The 20,672-nt window shown below is 46.7% G+C and overlaps 1 long non-coding RNA gene across 1 annotated transcript in view; it reads left to right on the forward strand.

The window, feature by feature from the left end:
• The window catches only part of LOC135366886 (uncharacterized), a 211,484-nt gene extending 191,872 nt beyond the window's left edge, over window positions 1-19,612 (forward strand). Inside the window, exon 4 of the long non-coding RNA XR_010414308.1 lies at window positions 19,543-19,612. This is a non-coding gene — a long non-coding RNA (uncharacterized LOC135366886). The remainder of the gene's footprint in view (window positions 1-19,542) is intronic.
• The last annotated feature ends 1,060 nt before the right edge of the window (window positions 19,613-20,672 follow it).

Consider the following 20,672-nt stretch of genomic DNA (forward strand, 5'->3'; position numbering starts at 1 on the left):
AAGGAGGAGAATCCCGCCAGATTATAACCGCTATCGATGGAAAGTGCGATAAAAACTAAAGTACGTCAGTTTTACAGGGTCAGCTGTATAGCACAGACTTTCCGGCGATCGCGGCGGCAGCGGCAACATGTAGGGGAGGGGGGGAGGTAAACAGGAAAACCGCACCGGCTTACAACCGCTATCGGTAGTATCAATGAATTTTAGTATATAGCCGAAAGCGTACACGATAAGAGCCCCTCTAACCTCGTCACCACTCACCTCGCAGACCGTTTCAGCGACCACAAATCAATACTCATGACACTTAAATAAATCTGTCTACACACTTTCATCCGGCCTCATTTCACCACACGCACAGCTGTCGCTGAATTTCGCGTTACGCGAGTCGTAACCGTCCTGTAATTTTTTTATTCCCTGTGTTAGCGCCGCGACACAACTGTGGCTATGAGCGGTGTACAGATATGGACAGATGGAGAGAGGACAGCAGGAAGGAGTGGGGGACAGGGGGGTTAGTATGCGTCCCGGGCCTACTTCAGGGGGAACTGTGCCGACATTCGTCTGGAAAGTCTTCGGAAAACTCAGGGAAAACCTCAGACAGCACACACGGATATTTATGGCTGAGCCAACAATGTGTGACGGCATGACAACGCGTGACATCAGTTGCAGTGGATGTCCACACCTCGTATTTCGTAATGCTGTACGCTCAAAACAGAATCCCGAAATGCCACAATACTGCTGCGAAATTGTATCCGGTTACCCAACGCGTCTGCGACCAACCGCGAGTTCTATACGCACGCCTCGTCTCGTTCTTCTATAACGAACAAATAAAAGGAACGGAGTGTCGAAAGAAGTTCGAACTAAACTATCGATCTCAATCGATTCTGTTCACTCGGAGCCCCAAGGTCGTTGCTCGAATAAGGGTGATTCGCTTCTTTCAGCTCTACCTATGTTTCAAAAAACCGAGATGCTTTTCTTTTTCTTTTTCCTCTCCTTGCCGCTCTTCTTCAATAAAGCAGCAAGCGGAATTGCGAGAGTAGGCTGATGACATGCGTCGAACACGCAGTGGGAAACAATCGATCGTACAAGTTTCTTCAACTTTTAACGAGGGCTCACTTTCGACGAAGGAGGTTGGACGTAGAACACTCACTTGTCTCTACACTCTGAGAAAAACCGGCCTCAGTGGGTCAGTTGGTAGCGTGTCAGCCTACAGATTCCAAGGTTGCGGGTTCAAACCCGGCCGAGGACGTCAGCTACTTGGTGGCAGGGCACAAGTTGCTTAGGCGCGCCGTCTTCCACGAGGGTCGTTCCGCGTGCCGAGATTTCAGTGCACGTTGAAGAACCCTCACGTGGACAAAATTAATCCACTGTGCCGGTTACATGATCATATAGGTGTCGCCACGGAACGCCAGCTATTAGTATTGCTCCGAGGAAGAACAACAGGCGAGTCAATCAGGGAGTAATCACAGTACTACGCTGTTTTTATTTACTTATTTATTTATTATCGATACCCTACTGCGCCACAAAGTGGCAATGTGTAAGGGAGTGGAGGAAACTCCTCATTACTCCCCATGTTTTCCCGCTGGCCCTCAGATTTACTCCCTACCACGGCAAATACTCCCTATACTTCGCATAAACTGCCATTTCATCCCGGAAGGGACTAATGGTTATGGCAATGCATTATGCAATGAGTGTGGGGCCAGAAATTGTCTTGTTTAACCCTGTACTGCGCTACAAAGTGGCAATGTGTAAGGGAGTGGAGGAAACTCCTCATTACTGGCCCTTTTTTTCCCGCTGACCCTGAGATTTACTCCCTACCACGGCAAATACTCCCTATATACTTCGCACAAACTGCCATTTAGTCCCGGAAGGGACTAATTGTTATGGCAATGCATTATGCAATGCGTGTAGGGCCAGAAATTATCTCGTTTAACCCTGTATCCCCCTGTACCAGTCCCCTTAGTGGGCGAAAACAGACTTTGTGCGAGACCCCGTATTTACGCCTCGGACGATGGAACGCTCGGGAGTATCCGATTCCTACTTGTCGAGAAAGCAAAGAAGAACGCACTTTGCGCGAAACGCCACCTGCTACGTCGCGGGTTCATCGCATTGATCATGAAAGCCAATCTAATCCCAAACCTGCACTGTATTCATATCTAGTCGTAGCACCTTCAGCAAACCACAGTGAGCGCAATATCTCGAACACGTGGTGCAAGCATTGTGCAGGGCGGCGGAGAGGCATCTGTTTGTAAAGAAACCACCGTTTTGATCAAGGCAACCCAAATACTCCATGACGTCGACCTGCAGATGTGGAAGAGAGTGCAGTTCGATCTTTTCTGTGTACTTTTTTTTCAGCGCCGGCGTTTATACGCTTCTTTCTAAATGCTGCTGCGTTGAGACCGACCCTAACTGTTCTAGCCTACACCGATTTCGCATCGCATCGCATCGACTCACATCGCCTCACCTCACCTCACCTCACCTCACCTCACCTCACCTTACCCTACCTTACGTGTGCTCCACCTCATTTCACGATATTGATTTCAGACTTCTTGAATCGTTCACTCCTATTGGAGCAAGGCAAGTAAAAATGTACAAGTCAATCGAAGCCAAGAGGCCCTTCCGCGATGGCGATGTATACTCTGTCATAAAAGGGGGTAATTTTAGTAATTTAGGTGCACTGCCACATTCATTAGTCTCTTCCGGGATTAAACGCAAGGAAGTTTATGCGAGGTTTAGGTACGATGTGCAGTGGTAGGGGATAAATTTCAGTGTCAGGGTACTAAAGTAGGGAATCATTGCAATCTAGGGAACTGGAAGCTGTAACTGTTCCCCAATTTACTCCTCTTTATTTATTTATTTATTTTTCCTCTGTGTGTACCTGATGTTGGCACTATGATTTTTCATCTGGTGAAGTACAATCACTTTACGAAATATCGCAAATAAATATTTCATTGATGTTTTATTAGTGCTTCGTTGAGCGTTGAACAGTTGAAAGCGAGGTTAAAACATAAAGATATTTTTTTCATCTTAGGAGCCACGCGATTTCCCGATGGGAAACTAAATGTTTAACTTGATGTGAAAGCTTATTCGTGTCACCAAATTCCGACACACTTTGGGGGTGGGGGGGGCTTTCATCTGCCTTGCTCCGAGGCGAACAGCTCAAAGTACGAGCTCAGCCAAAAAGACAAAAAAACGTGTATTGTAGAAGGATTTTTCGTTGACAGGAGCACTGATAGGCATTATCCCCAGCTCCAATGACTCCACGATCCTAATTACGAAACGGTAGCTTCCGTCGTGGCAGTTAATTACTTTTCCGAAGAAGATAGAAACATCACCATGCACCTCTTCCCGAGAGAACGTTCTTGCACTCTTGGTTGGAGCTGCCGGATTTTTGTAGCTTCTTGCCCGCTTTCGTTCTCCTCTTCAGCACTCTGTTTAAAAATAAAGACAGTGCCATGTCATCCATCACAACACACGGTATCTTAAAGGGGCTATCGCATCCGTCCCGGTCGATTCTGAAACTATAGTGCCTTATTATGCCTTAAACTATTCTTCGCTTATCACTGATAATAACGCCGAAAATCCGACGCGAAATTGGTGGACTTGTTCCTGTGCAGTTTGATATAACACATGTCAAGAGCAGACCACGCATATTGAGAGTATTCCAGGGTTCTCCCTCTGGAAGCGTCACCTGGACACGGCCAATCAGTGGTGGTGGTGATGGTGAAAGGGCTCGCCGTTGTCGGCCTCACACGTCCAATCAGTGAGCGCCCTTATGGGGACATCGCTGTGACCTCGTGGAGCGATGTAGCGCCGAAGATATTACGAGCACATGAAACGGAACATTGCGGACTTCTGGTACCGTTTGAACTGGCTATCTTGTGCATTTCCAGTGGAGAGATGTTTAGAATTTACGTCACTTCCCGATATTACAATAAATCAATGTATAAGCGTTTTCGTATTTTGACTGGTTGATGGAGGTATAACGTCAGAATGACGTGTGGCTATTGTCGGCAGGGCATCGCAGTGCGGGGCACGAGCTGTAAAGAGTGCAGTGAATATTGCGTCGGCTTAGAGTCACTATTCACTTTTTGGTGCCAATAAGTTTTGGAAAACGTTCACCGCTGGGAACGTAGGACAATGCATTAAAAAAAGGTGCACCTTGTATACCTGTTTAATGCTCCTTTAAAACCCGTTTATTTAATATGTAAGTCAGTGTTTTCGGAAGAGAAGCTTTGCCAAGTTGATTGTGAAGCAGTGAGGAACATTACCGTATCTGTCTCATACATACGTTCCCGGATGCGATAGCCCCTTTGAAGGGATAGCTTTGTGGTGCCAGTGAACGTTCGTCCATGAGGTTTTAGGGCCACATGACGTGTCATGTGCCACCACCATGTGTTCGTCAGATTGTGTTTGCTGTACGCGGAAGCTACGTCACTGAAACGCGTATTGCACAATGCACAAAGACGCTCACATTTTTTTTATTATAGAATCAGATAAGAACACAACGGGACAATAAGTTTCAGTGTACGCACTACGACTGACATCTGCAGACAGGAAAACAAACAAGCGCAAAAAAAAAAAAAAAACGAGTGCAAGATATTGAGAAACGCTACGGACTGGTATGGTGAGTGCTACTCCGGTGTGCCCTTCGTCTCCTTCTGTTTGTCAATGTTTTGCAATCGTGTTCCTCTCGGTGTGTACCAACGAGCCGAAAGAAAAGTTCTTCATGACAGCTACAGCACACGAACTTGCGAAACAATGTGAAACAAGCAAATTAAAGGGAGGAAACTCAAACAAAGTGAGCAGGTTATTAAGAAACACGAGAAGAACGACGAAAGAAGTGCGGGAGCGCTCCCAACTTTGCGCTCCCAAGTTGGAGTGAGGGCAAACAAAGAGAACATTCATTTTGGAACGTCGATGCCGCATTGGTCAGCAACGCGGCCTTTTGCAATAACGGTTTCGCATTCCCCATTGGTAGCGGCGGGAACCGGACTTGATATTTTACAGCGATAGCTGTTAGTGCCTCGTGTCCCACGATCACGGCTTCGACGACCGCAGAAGGAAGGACTTTTACCTCTTCGTGTATAGCTTCACGTTCGGCGTAGGGGGCGCTTTGTATTCTCCATTAAATCATTATTTAGACGGAAACACAGTATCGGTGACGGCAGTCAGCATGGTAGCCAGAAACTTTTTTTTTTTGGGGGGGGAGGAGGGGGTTCTATGGGGACTTTACATGGAGAGGAAGTGTTTCCCTCTCCCAGATGCACTACCAAAGGTACGATTGTGGAGGTTGAGCCCCCCCCCCCCCCTGGCTCCGCCCATGACGACAATGTTAGCACGACGACGAAAAAGTTTACCGAAAACACCCTTATGGTGTCTTCGACTGGTCGTCTCGATACTCCCAGCTGGACTGGGTCAGACCGCATCTGTCTCCGGCTCCGAGCCGGAGGAATCGTGCAGAAGCCGAACACGGCAGGTTCGAGCAGAGGAGCGAAGAGGGAATGTTAACTCAAACTCACGTGACTTCCGGTGTTTCCATCGTAGTCAAGACGACGACGACGCAAAATGCAGAACATGGCAGGAATGGCGGAACAGAAACACTACTCAGCGGAAGCTGGCGCAGTCACGTGACTGCAACCCAACCATGCTTTCGCAACCGCTCCGACGGCGTTGGTGAGAGCACTCTAGAGAGCTCCGAGTTGGAGGAAAGAGCTCCAAATGAACCAGTCGAATGTAGTGAGAGTTCTCCGTTTCGACCTGTCGAAGATGAAACGTCACTTCAGAGCGCTCTAGAGCGATCGGAAGCAACCAGTCGAAGACACCATAAGTGATTCTGCTTCAGACGCCATGGAGATACCGGGTCCTGCTGACGCACAAGCTTTGCGGCGGGCGCGAGAACGCGAGTGGAAGCGCAGGTCTCGCGAAGACCCAGCTCGTCGTGCACCCGAGGCCGAAAACAAGAGAATGCGACCTCAGGATGCAAACGTGCGTGCCGGCGAAGCTGAGACAAGGCGGCAAATTGGAAATTCTAGTCGAAGCAGCGCAAGGCATGTGAATATCAGCGCAGTGAGATCATTCTTGAACCACAAGCGATCGCACACCGAGCAACTGTACCCAAATGGGTTCTCGCTAAATTGCCCAGTGAAGCCCTTCGTCGCTCCTTCGGCTTTCGCTTGCCTCTGACGCCTGTGTTTCACTAGGGGTTATACCCCGTGTCTTAAGAACCCTACCGACTCGATTCCATAACCGACTACAGTCTCCCATAACATCTTTTTTCTTTTTTTCTAAGTGACACGTAAGCAACGTACAATCAATTTGTAGTTTTGACAAGTATGGCAAGTCACAGGGTGCGCAATCTGTCACACATCTGGCAACATTGCTCCTCCAAAATTGATTTTGCCCCTCCTATCGGGGACCAGAGCAAACGGCAGTCTTCCAACGTGGGTCGGAGAGCTGAGATGGGAAAGGACCGGCGCGCATTGTTGCTAGTGACCCACATGACGCTCGAGCTCGAGGTGACGTCACCTTCTTGGAGAAAACAACAACAAATACACTGATGACAGCGAATGGGAAAATTCGCCACCTGAAAACCCAAAACTATGAAGCTCTGCGTATTCTTTCGGAAATTCGTGAAAGGGCGTAATGTTCGCTGACGGCATTTATATATCGCGTACTGACTGACTGATTGATTGATTGATTGAAAAAGAAAAATTACTTAGTTCTTGGGAAAAGTTGATTTATAATACGAAATTAAATAACTATCCTTTTGTTGCTGCTGTTGTGCGAGTGCTCCTTTGAGGCAGCAAATAATTCAGGATTCACCACAGCTGTATAGGATCCCGAAAATGAGATGCGACCTATTTTCTCCGGGAAGCTATACTGATGAAACACTAGCGTCATTCTGTGGGCTGCCCTTCATGAGTTTCACATACTTGCCTCCCGCATATTGGATCGCGTGATACCGAACTTTATGGCTCCCATAAGCGGGTATGTTCCTGATACCCTCTGACGCATATAAGACAGCATATTGACGCCAAACTGCTGCTTCAGACAGACGTGCATTCTATTCAGGCGCGAGTGTAGTTTCGTAAGCGAGTCTGTGAAAGCTCCATTATTCATATATGCATCGCTGCTTTCGTAATGTAAGTATAGTTCACCTTTTATAATCAGGATAGAAGCTAGAACTGTCTGACGCTTTATGGAAGTCCCGTTATGTATACATCAATCAGTCAATGTATTTACTTCCAAAACATGCGTACATTCCGCCCAATTCATCTCTGTCGGTACCACCGACCTTCGGGAAAGAAGATATCAGGTTTCCCCTCAAATCCTTCGCGCCCATCTTTAGGCTATGGTAGACGAGAGGTTTTCTACGTCTACAGCAGCATATACAGATGGCGCATCCAGAAACAGCAAGTCTGCCTCAGCATTCGTCATCCCATCCGAAGGCGTCGTGCAAGGACGACGCCTTTCGCATCCATCGTCATCAACAGCTGCGAAACTCTATCCATCCTTTTCTTTCTGCAACAACATCGTTGATCTTACCCCGCGGGAATGGGCAGTCTTCACTGACTCAAAATCTGCACTGCAAGCTGTCGAAAATTCAGACATATAGGAGGCTCATCCGCAACCCTAGTCACAGATGTGTTAAAGGCTTACCAGCCTGTGTACGAAGCAGGCCACAGGCTGATTCTCCAGTGGGTTTCCAGCCCATTGTGGTGTCGTGGGGAATGAGCAGGCCGACAGCGCCGCACAGAAGCAGCTCCCTCGTATCGGAGGCGGACCAGTATTGCACTGCTGAGAGGAGACCGTCGTTCCATTCTGCGACGCCTCTGTGACACCCCTGGCTTTCCGCCAATGGGCAACAGAGATTCTCCCCCCATATATGCTGTGCAGAGTTGATCCAACGCTCGCTTTCCGCATGCCACGAAACACTCCTCGTCAAGATGCTGCATTAATTCACCGAATGCGACTCGATTGTGCTTTTACAGCTCAGTGGCGTTACCGCTTGAGAAAAGTTGGCTCTCCCAGATGCTGTCACTGCGGTGCTCTAGAGAATCTAGAGCACATTGCCCACACTACCAACCTTCCCGAACCGCACTCTCCGGGTCTCTTAGTCAGCTGGACTCTCGCCCCTTCTCCCAATCAAAATTTCTTGGTCCCTGGCCGAATCCAGTCCACCAACGCTCTGCGCTCAAAGCTCTTTTGACCTTTCTTGACACAATCGGACTTCGATCCTTATTGTGAAGGGGCTCATTTCCCACATCACCACCAACAGTGGGGTAGAGTATCGCCTCTGGCGATGAAACTCTCCATTCATCATCTTAAAATGAGGTTGTTGTTGTTGTTGTTAGAGGACAGTAATAAGGACAGAACTATCAGTTCTCTGAATTTTTAAGGGGCGAGATTTCCGCTGGAAAAGTTCGCGATGTTTTGCGCGTAGAATTTACTTTGGCGACTTTTTTTCTTAACTCTATTAATTCATAATTGAAAATTAAATTAGTCACATTAATTTAAGTTAACCCTTCACCCAACCGCAACGCCAAAGCATTACATGAAAGTTTCTCAAGTTGCAGCCACATGATATGATCGGAAAAGCATAAATATGTCGAAAATAAGTTAAGTATTCATAAATGTATTTTGTAATTGATTTCAGTTTCCATCTACTGAGAAAGCAGTGGCTCAAATTTGTGATACAAAAATATATCGTAGACGAAATCGACACCGAGTCCTTTGTCGAAGCAGAAATTACCGCGGTGCGCCTTACTATTGGGCGGATGACGTGACGTCACACACTGGCAGCCGAGGGAAGGACCAGTTCGCGTGGCTGAGTGGTTATATAGACATGCCACTCCGAGACTGGGAGGTACTACCGGGTTCGAATCTTGATGTCCACTGTGCTGTCTGGGGTTTGCTGGGTTTTCCTCAGACGCTGTCAGACATATGTTGGCACAGTTTCCTTAGAAGTCGGCCCAGGACGCACATTCCCCCCAGAGCGTTGGTCGTGACCTCGCCCACCTCTGTGAAGCCGGCACAGCGAGCTCTTTCACTAGCACCACCACCACCATCACCGAGGGAAGGACCTTTCCTGACCCACTTTTTTGTTTATTTATTTAAAGTGCCCTCAGGGCCTCAATTCATTGCAGAGAGGAGGGGCAATAATACGAAGTATGGAGTTAGTGGACATGATAATATAGATACATAACAGTAAAAACAAGAAGAAGACAAACGAAAGTTATATTACATGGAGATAGTCACACAATGATATTTTGTATTGCGATGGATCGGTAATAGATGTAATAAAGCCGGGGAGATGGCCATTCGAGTGATGTTTTCGGTGAAAATGGATCAAAATAGGGTTTAAGCTCATTTAAACCCATACCATGGACATACTATCAAAGATTCCGCACCTTCGAGAACTCCATTCTGCTTGAAAAAGTGACAGGAGGAAGAAAAAAAGGGCGAAATAACGACCAGGCAACAGGTAGCAACATCGCACTGAAAGACTCGACCAGGTTGAAGTGAGAGCACCGTGGAAACTATGTGACCGTTAGCAGTCGACGACAACTTCACTGACCAATCAATAGGCACAAGTACCCAACGGCGCCAATATTGACAATCTCATTAGCGCGATATCGATTTGACTTGAAAGTGTCAATAATGGATTAATATTTCTATACCCCATCATTGTATGTGCCCTGCCACTATTCGAAGTATATTGGTTGCCATGATGACTTGTTATCCGGACTGAGCGTCGTCTTAAATCGATGAAAAGAAAAATCACATCATTTTCCCCTTCCCACAGGGGAAAAATAATGCTTCTGAGTATATGCCTCTAAGGAGAAACAAGCACTCTCATGGATGAAATGGTGTAAAGAGAACCCTCAATTCCCTGGGGAAACTAGGCTTCCCATTTTGAGAACTGGAAGAAAAGAGAGAGAGACAATTCAATATCGCTTCATAGCTTTATAATATGACTTTATTGCTCTGGGGAGGAATGGCTTTGACGGACACATTCTTCGGTCTGGTCCGGCCTGGCTGAAAGAGGACGTATTGCTCCTTTTTCTTGCGGTATTATCGACATCGTCTCTTCGACGCTTTCTCAAAATCTGAGCTTCGTCCCACATGAAAGCATTCCCGTTCGATGTGATAGCATCGTACTGTATTGATGTTGTTCGTTTATGTTTGTATTTTAAAATTTTCATATTTTTGTGCTAGCGCCGCGAAGCAACTGTGGCTATGAGCGTCGGACAGACGTGGACAGATGAAGACAGAAGGAAGGAGTGGCAGACACGGTGATTAGCACGCGTCCTGCGCTGACTTCAGTGGGACCTGTACCGACATTCGTAGGGCAAGGCTACCGGAAAACCCAAGGAAAACCTTAGACAGCACAGCCGATGCCGGGATTCGAACCCACGTCAACTCCCAGTCTCGGCGTGGAAAGCGATTATACTAACCACTACACCGCGCCAGCTGGTTGTAAACTTCAGGGCCATGGGGGCGCTAAACGGGTAAGAGAGCGTATTGCTTGTTGTTCGTCTCATTTTCATTATTCGTTTTTCTCACTCACTATTACGATACGTCCACGTGTCTGGTACGCTCCATACGCACAACGAAAGTAGACCGCATTCGCCTAAAACTCCATCGCTGTGTGACCCGTGTTGTTCACCTAGTTGTTCATCTGAAACTCGTCACGAACATGACAGCCGCCGAGAACGAGGGTGAAGTGGAGGTTTGAGCCGTGGATCATCTAGCCAAATGTCGTGTCACCAGCGGCGAGTGCCGAACTCAAAGGACGAATACTGCCGGATGCGATGGATCATGAACGTCCTAGCCGATGAGAACAGAGATGCTAGTCTCGTCATCAACTCCGGAAGGTATAGGGCATCGGCAGCATTCAGTCCAGGTGCACGCGGGGGTCGGAGAGGACAGACGTGTCCAATATGCCGACAGCGAAGCAGCACCGGTACTCCGGCGCTTTGACAGCTTCAACTGTGACGGGATTGCCATCGTACAGGCCGGTAAGCCGCAATGTCACACGACTGCAGCAACAGCGCGAGGGAGTGGTGGTGTGGCCACGCGTGAACACCGCGATGGCTTGGGGGGCCGAGTGTTCTGGACAGTCAAGGGCTCTGGAGGTATCGGAGCGGACGTGTCTAGGAGCGGTGGCTTCCAGTGTCGAAGAGCAAGCGAACAAGATGGATGGACGTCCGTGTCTGGGGAACGACCTTCCTCAGTCACTTGTTTCCATATTCGACTTTTTAGTTTTTCGCCACCACTGATTTGTTGTGTACCTGTACCTTAAGTTATGGTGTTTAGTGTCTTTAGATCGCGGGTTTAAGCACGGCCGGGGACGGTGGAAACTAGGTGGAAGGGTATTACAAGTTGCTCAGACACGACGCCGTCTTCCGCGAGGGACGTTAAATGTGGTGTGCAGTGTTTCGAGATTTCGGCGTACGTTATAACGAACCCTCAGGTGGGCAAAATTAATTCACAGCCCACAGATAAATTATCCACATATATAAAGTCCACAGATAAACTAATTAATTATTTTGTATAATGTTTTGTATCCTTGGTTCTCCCTTCCCCATGTAACGCTCCTATCTGAGCATTTGAGGAATTCACACAAATAAATCTAAAATTAATTGCAGTCTATAGAGCTCTAATTACTCCCAAATTTACTCATCCTTGTTAGGGTGAGCCTTAATCGAATTCCTAAGTTATGCGAGGTCGCTCGAAGCATTATTACAGTATAGTTGGCTACCCAGTGCCGAGGAAATCTCAGCTGTATGCTCAAGTGGAACACACTCATTACAGAACGTCGAAGCTACGTGCTCAGTGCGTGCTCATTAGCGTGCTGGCCCGAATGTATAGCTATGCTCATCCCTGTAATGACACTCGGCAAAACCTAATTGCAGAACAGAGTGGAAAAGGATGACTTTTGCGAGGAAGATCTTCCCATGCATCTTTCTGATCTTATCCAAGAGGGGTGGATGGGCGCAACCTTTGATGTAAGCAACCCATGCGTGTTGATTAGGGAATCCTCGAAAACGGGCTATCGGAGACTTGCAGGACTTGGAATTGAATAAAGGACGTTGAAGAAAAGCGAAACGGCAGAGGCAGTGGGATTGTGTCGCGGTCGTCCTTCTATGCCCACTTGCCTTGTCGATATCTATTGCTTTGCCTCTGATAGTGGTGTGCGGTTACTAGAACCTCAAGGGCCTGTAAGCAGTATAGTAGGCCCCTTTCTCTTCGTGTTCTATGAGCAGGGATTCGCTTAGTCGGAGCTTGCTCTGTGGGGCCGATTCAGCCTTTGTTTTTCTGTGTGTATGTTTTCTTAAAGGAGCGGTGTGCCCCCCCCCCCCCCTGCGTTCACCTTATGACAACGTGAAAGTCCAGGAAAACAGTTTAAACTTCATAAACGCAGACATATGTGCCCTGGCTGGTATACATTTGAGTGATTTCTAATTCTTAATGAGGTTAGGTTTAGTGTGTGGGCCACAGAAACTGTCCTGCAGCGTTCAGAAGATGACAAAAATTGACATTTGCGGCATCGTTCACTTTTACGATCCTTCAAAAGATGCATGAAATTCTAACCTCCTTGAACGACATAAAAATGGGTCTAAGGTCAGTACATCCAACAATATTTCAGCACTTTCCTTCTGTACTTTTTTTTCCCTTCGTTGTCAGCTACAGTTAACCGACAAGAGTCGCTAGGATTTTGGTTTCAACAAACCTGTAAGGCGTAACATACCTTGTATTCAAACGAGCGGTATCCCCACAGAATATTCTAGGGGAAAGAGAAGAAAGAAAAAAACTGCTCGCCTGGAAGAAGTTCCGTCGCGTGTAAAGATGAGCATTCGCGCGGTGCTGCATTATCGGCAGAGGACACTGCATCAGCGCCTTTTCATGTCGTCTGCTACGAAATATTGTGAGCAGGAAGAAGAGACGACGTCGTCGCCCAGTTCTTCTGGTTCATCTCTGTGCCTCCGAGCCTGTTTTATTGCACCTTCCTCCTCATCAATTTGGTGGAGGTGCTGGTCGATCTTCATTCAAACTGCTCTCCCTGACATCTACCCCCCCCCACACACACACACACACAGAGCACAGGGATGAACCAGAAGAACTGGTGTCTTGAGCCGCAGGTCCAGTGAGCGAGGGCGGAGTGACGATAATGTCTCATGTCCTCACAATAGCTAAATCTCCTGTGACTGCGCTGCAGAGCGTTCACCACGGTTACCAATGCATGAAAAGACATCAGGTTGAGTGATCGCGCTTACGTATAGCCCACAGAAAACTATATGATGTTTCTTGCGTCTAGCATCCGAGGCTCACCCGCACCGTTGGTGATGGATGTATTAATGGCTTACAACCTTGTCTACGAAGCAGGGCAGAGGCTGGTTCTCCAGTGGGTTCCGCCCCATTGAGGTGTCGGGCGACAGCGCCGCAGAGGCAGCTCTCTCGCCTCGGAGACGGACGCGTATTGGGCTGCTGAGAGGAGATCGTCGTTCCGTACTTTCGATGCCTCGTGACTCCCCTTGCTTCCCGCCAATGGACCGCTGACATTCTCCCCCCAGCAATGCTGAGTAGAGTTGATTCAGCGGTCGCTTTCCGCATGCCTCGTCACGATGCCACATTAGTTCATCGAATGCGCCTCGATGTGGCTTTTACATTGCAGTGGCGTTACCACTTGAGACCAGTTGACTCTCCCCAATGCTGTCACTGCGGTGCTGTAGAAGATATAGAGCGCATTCTTCTCCATTGCCCACACTACCAACCGTCTCGAACCATACTCTCCGTATCCCTTAACGAGCTGGACTCTCGCCCCCCTCTCTCTCTCACAAAATTGTTTGCTCCCTACTCCCTGGCCACGTCCAGTCCACCGACGCTCTGCCCTCAAAGCTCTCTTGACCTTTCTGGTTCCCATAGGACGTCGATCCTTATTGTGAAGGGGCTGATTATTTCATTCCCCGCACTCACCGCGCATTCACCACCAGCAGTGGGGTAGAGCATCGCCCCTGGCGATGAAACTCCCCATTCATCATCTCACAACAAAGTTGTTGTCTGTTGTTGTTACCGCTGCAGGGGGAATGTCACATAACAGGTACACAACACATAAGAGGGTGGTAACATAATCCCCCCGACGAGAGTTGTTGGACGAACAAGGACTGAGGGTGTACGACCACCTCAACAAGTGTTCTCCGGCGAAAGAGGATAATCGATTACTAGTTTCGATTCCCCCCACTTAGAATGACACGTGCTTTAGTAATTGGCTGTACACTCGGAGTAACATCCTCTTCCACGGACAACCTAATTACCTGCCCTTCCTTGAAGCACGGGAAATATACCGCGAAAGAGTTGCCTGCACGCTGACGCTGATTGCGTTACCGTTCACCACCAAAGTTATAATTAGATACTGTGCTCCTTCGGTGTAAAAAGTTACCTGTCTCGTCGTTATGAATAGGAGTGGCTTCACGTGTCAGCGTTTCGGCATGGCACCGCGGTGAGACGGGGCACGCGCATAGAGAAAACGCCAAAGCAAGTGTGTCGAATCGCATTGTCAGGACAGAGATAGTGTCGAAATTGTCAGGGGGTAACAATGAAACCGATACGAACATGCAAAAACGAAGTAAGTGTTGCGTGTTTGCCTTTAGGAACAACAACAACAACAACAAATAAATCGTGATTATATATGAACTCTTTTTATGTTACCAAGGGAACAAAAGCTGTTCTCATTCTCCTTGTCGCGCGTACAGAGTCAGACTGTCATTGACTGTGTCCGTGTCTGTGTCGATTACGTTTCCGATTTTTTCGGGTTGTCTTTCGCAAAAGTCAATGTTATCATGATTACAAAATTAAAGTTGTTGTTGTTCAACGTTATACACAAAGCATAATTTATTCATGATAACAATAAGGAGAAAAACAAAGAATGATGGCTCTCCCAAGCCCAGAAGACTCTCGGACTGGACTTGACGGTTCAGAGAGCTGTAAAGTGGCTTTCTCAAAACCATCTAAATAGCGGGGATTTTTTTTTTTTTTTTACGTTGACGTATGTGCTTATTATAATACTTATTAATAATAATACATTTCTGTTTGCTTCAGCAGTACACAGTTGTCTCGCGACGTAAAGCCCCGAATTATTAGTATTATTATCTCGATTTCAACACGGCACTACAATCCACGTCAAGTATAAATACCGGTGGAGACCGATGCGTTATGTTCATAAGCCTTGATTGCTGGGGAGGCTGCCCCGCAATCGCTCGCGGCCGTATACTTGCGCTGCTCTGGCAACCTGTTCATTAGTGATTGAAGGGCATTCACTGTGAAAATGCGTGCCAAAAATAGGTCGCGTGGGAAGAAGCCTCAGCAGAGGAGAAAGAGTTTGGAATTTGCGTTGAATTTAGAATTGGGAGTTTGGAGTTTGGAAAGGGCAGGCATATACCAGTTCACAGTTGGCGACTGTGCGCCAAATTTGCTACTTTCTGACTGTCGTGGCACCGAAATTCGGGCAATGGGAGACTTAATAGGCTACTTTGTGGCAACTTCATCGCACCTCATTAGAGGCTCCTAATGGTCCACTAAAGTGCAGAGGAGAAAGAGAAGAGGAGAAATTCTTGCACTTTAGTGCACCTTTAAATAGGTATACATAGTCGCCTTCTAGGGGGAAACACCCCATCTCATCGTCATCATCTGTTGTTGTTGTTGTTGTTGTTGGTCTAAGGATTTCAGGATCTGTTAGCTCCCATAACTGATAAACCTTACTGATACCCTGACCTAACTATACTGATAGCGTAACCTTAAACGGCAAAGCAAACAGGGTCTTCTATACGGTAGAAATTAGTGGTGTGATAATTGTGTGTGTTGCACGCTTACACCATTTCGATAAGTTTGTACATATCACGTTATGCGGTATCAAGTCCCCCGTTGTACGGGAAAGCGATATTACAGATACTAGCTTCCAGCCTCCAAAAATATATTCGTATATTATTATGATAATATGATATTACGTTGCAGAAGAATGTCCGATATGTCGTCGTATGCGTTGTTGATTGCCCCTTATGAACACAGGACACGATCATGACCTGGGGTTCGTGGTCTCGCTTTCAAATTAAGTTATGAGGAGCCTCGGGTGGTGTGCATGGGAATAAACGTCATGGAGGTCGGATGGTGGGTTACGCGCGAGAACTTGATAAAGCAGCAAAAGGCGCCACCGTACTTGGGTTGCATCCTGAGGCGTCTACGGCCATGCGTGTACATGTACCGCTCCGCGAGGCGGCTCCACATGCATTACCTAGTTCAAGTCAAAGTTCGCGCTTAGTTCGAACTTAGTTCGAACTTAGTTCGCTTTCTAAGCATCAATTTATTTCACTTTTGGCCGGCTTATTGGCATTATAAATCACTGGAATCCACACAGTTTGAAATTCCCGCACAGAGAGACGCATACACGACGTCAGAGTGACGACACTGTGACGACACGAGGGTGGTCCCTTTGCACCAGGCTCCTGCCAAAGAATTATTTGCGCCTCGCTGCTTTTTTACAATTATCTGTCCGGTACCACCTACAAGCTGCGCACAGTGTGAATGAGTGGAAGGCGCTCATTATTTAAATAGAAATTCAAATCACTTTCGTGAAAAAATAGAATTTCTAAAGCAGGGGGGCCGTCGGCATTAAAGTTGGCACTACCCCTTTTGGGACCTTCAATGGATACTTTTAGAGAAAAATCTGCTATCAGAGCGAGTCGTTTGGTGCAGTAATTAATTGATTTCGGTTTACATAGTTTTCTCGCGGCTGGTCGCGACGAAGCGCAAAAGGACGTAATTCATTGGTGTAATTCATTGATGTAAGGATGTAATTCGTTGGTGGATAAGGAAGTGGAACAGCGTCCTTTTGCACTTCACCGCCACCAGCCGCGACTAAAATATGTAAACCGAAACCAATTAATTACTGCAGCAAATTACCCGCTTCGGTGGCAGATTTTTCTCTAAAAGGTATCCATTGAAGGTCCCAAAAGGGGTAGTACCCATTTTAATGCCGACGGCCCCCTGCTTTAGAAATTCTATTTTTTCACAAAGCTAATTTGAATTTTTATTTAAATAATGAGCGCCTCCCACTCATTCAGACGGTGCGCACCTTGTAGGTAGTATCGGACAGATACTTGTAAAAAGAAAGTTCTTCGATTTGTGCACCCGTTCGCGAATGAGGCTTGTGCACGTGACGTCACGCTCAGCCTTTGCGCGCCTTGGAGCCACGTGACATGGGAAAACATGGGGATGCTTCAGAGGCGTCTTTCTTCGGGCCGAATGAGGCAGCAGCGTATGTTTTTACAATTTTCTCTCGTAATTGCACGCATACCGCAACAACTCACGGGATGCCCTCCTACTGTGACTTCAGACAGCAATATGTTTCCCGATGTCACGTGACCAAACATGACGTCACTGCACAAGCCTCATTATTTAGGCCGGGATTTAACTGAAACACCCTGTATACTATATAGCACAGTGTACCGCACTTTTTTTTTCTTTTTCGCTCGGTCCAGCGCGATACATTCATTCCCCATTGGCACACGAGATATGTATTGGCAGCGAATGTTAAAATAAGCGAATATGCGTCATACCTGAATCGGTGCATTTTATTGCAGTGCCAGTACCCTAATTTTTCCGATGGACTGCTCAGGAGAATGAGGATCTGCGAAGGCAAGAGCATCCGTTTGAAAATAACGCACTTTGCATAATTACTTTCGATTCACTGTACTCCAATGCGCGCCCTTATTCCCGTTAATCACGAACTTCCTTATCTCGGAGCTAGAAACGGGAATATTTCGCTCGACTAACTAAACGAGGCCGAGATTGATGTTAAAGATTTTCTTTCCTTTTTCTTTCATTTTTTTTTTTTTCTCGTCAGAATGAGAGTTACCGCCGTCGCGTAGCGTCTATACCTGTACGCTACACATACACAGGCTGATGCTCAATTTCGATAATTATGCTGCGCACGGAAGCCACATGCGTCTGTGTCCGGTAATACGACTGCCAACTCCGACATGTCGTTCGTACATACTGAGGGGGAAAGAAGTATTATGGGGGTGAACAATTAGACCCAGCGTTCATCACCCAGAATACTCCTTTCTTCTTCTTTTTTCTGTTTTTTTCTTCCCCGAATGTATGGAAGTATGTCGGAGTATCCGATAATGCCACTACTAACTGCCACATATTTTCGTACATTCTGAGGGGGAAAAAGTATCCTGGAGTTGAACACACACACACACACACATAAAGAGACGACGATGAGATGGTATGAGTTGAACAATTACAGCGACTAGTCCTCTAGAATTCAATTTCTCCACATCTTAGTCCCCTGACCCTGAACTTCACTTTCCAGCGCCGTAAATAGTCTCCAAACATCGCACAAACTTCCGTGCATTTATTTCCGAAAGAGACTAAGGAAGGTACTTGGATAAAGAGATTATATGCATTAATCCCTTTACGGACTAAATGCGTGTAAGATTATGCGAAGTTCAGGGAGTATATTCACAGTGCTGTGGAGTGAATTTCAGAGTCATGGGTCCAACATGGCTGTAATTACAATCTGGGGGACTGGAAGCTCTAATTGCTCGCCAGTTCACACTTTCTTAGAATACCGTATTTTCACGCGTATTGGCCGTCATATCAGTTCACGTGTATGTGTGTAGGACATAGAATATAGGAGTGCACCTGTCCCTGTTTCTTTTTGGTTCATTACAAATGTTTTCTTTTATCGCCATAGCACGTAAAGTATTGTCCACATAGTAGTTGACCTGATCTCGCTACTTTCCAGTTATTATCTCAATATCAACATATATACTCTGAGAAGGAAAGGAGCATTTTTAATCCTTTTGGGGGACTAAATGCAATGCCGTAATCACTGCTCTCTTAAGGGACTAATTTTGGACTAATTTGGGACTAAAATTGGAATTAAATTTATATCTCTTTTCTTTCTTCTTCCCCCCCCCCCTTAGAGCGTAGGTAGTCCGAATCCACATTGTTGTAACAACCTTCACCACTTCACTGAAGGACCGGTGGGTTAAGGCGTCCCACTCGTTCATGGTAGGCAAGGTCGTCCTGGAGACTTCGAGATGGTGGGTTCGAGTCCTACCACCGGCTGTACTGTCTGAGGTTTTCCCTGGGTTTTCCGAAGACTTTTCAGACGAATGTCGGCACAGTTCCCCCCTGAAGTCGGCCCAGGACGCATACTAATCACCCTGTACCCCCCCTGCTTCCTGCTGTCCTCTCTCCACCTGTCCACATCTGTACGCCACTCAATAGTCTCAGTTGCTTTGCGGCGTTAACGCGGAATAACTACCTTAAAAAAAAAAAACATCACGGAATCTATTTTTGCGACCTGTACATATTTTACATTCAACAGGCTCACGGACATGGATTAGGGTGCGGATCATTACCGGAGTTTTTTTTTATTTTTATTGTTTTATTTTACTTTTAATCCTGCTCCTAACCAGTCTCCTTCCGAGCTCTTCCGCGTAAATTATTGCCCATCATTTCTTCCTTATACAGGTTTCCCTTTCATAGGGGCTCCATGTCTCGCAGAAACAGCGAAGTCCTCCACATTGAAGCTCAAGTATTTGAGGTAGGATTTATTTTAATGACCCTCCCGGCGTACACTTCTTTTATAAGCCGGCCTTATGCGCCTGCGCAGAAGAACGTCATTCTTCCAAAAAGGTTTGAAATGTTTTGTACAGCAGACGTTCTTGAGACTAAGACCGTCACGGTCGGATTCAGCGTCTGATGCGGGATGTAGCGGGGGAAGTTTCGCAACTTTGCGTTGCTAGCCTTTCACTTCAGTTCAACGGCCCTTTCACATGCGGCATGCAAAAAAAAAAGAAAGAAATAAAAGATGAATATCTCTAGCATGACGAATGGTGTACTTTTGAATGCAGTGAATTTCGATCTGTCTAAATCCTGCAAACAAACCATTGCGAGGCGCTTATCACTGGGTGAACAAAATAGGAAAAATGTGCTTTCACACACACTTTCTTTATTTGCTAATATAGGGTGCAAAACTAATATTACATAGATAGTATTGGCGTCAATATGCCCATTTCTGATTGTATTGCTTGTGTTTTTGACAACACACTTACTCTTGACGCTGTTGCTCTTGACACGGTGTTGACACCGTCGTGCCATACACAGTGGCTTGTTCCGTCTCATCCCGATCACTAGCCTAGTTCATCAAATCTTTAAGCAGCAAATTAAATAAAAATATTCGTATCGAGATAAGCTGTTCAGCATAGGCGGAACGATTTACATACTGCAGTTAAGAGATAATTTATTCGGCAATAGTTGCTGATATTACTGGATCGACATATTAATGTGGGGCAATAGTGTCTTGTCCTGATAATAGGATTGCCTCCCCCCCTCCCCCTTCGCGATGCTCGAAGAAGAAACTCAGGCTGAAGTAGCCAGACGTCTGCACGGGAATCAAAACAACAGCTGTATTTTGATGACCATGATTGCAAGAAAGCAAAAGACTATCGTATATTTACTGCGTAAAGCAGACGCGTTCAAATTCGCCGCTGTATGTGAATGAAGCGTTTCCTCGTCGCCACATAATCTATCATGCCTATCTTTGCTTGCTTGCTTTTTATAACCTGCGAAGATGCAGGGAACAATTTATACAGCCTCGT

This window comes from Ornithodoros turicata, chromosome 8 (assembly GCF_037126465.1).
Source record: "Ornithodoros turicata isolate Travis chromosome 8, ASM3712646v1, whole genome shotgun sequence".
In the NCBI taxonomy this organism is placed as follows: domain Eukaryota; kingdom Metazoa; phylum Arthropoda; class Arachnida; order Ixodida; family Argasidae; genus Ornithodoros; species Ornithodoros turicata.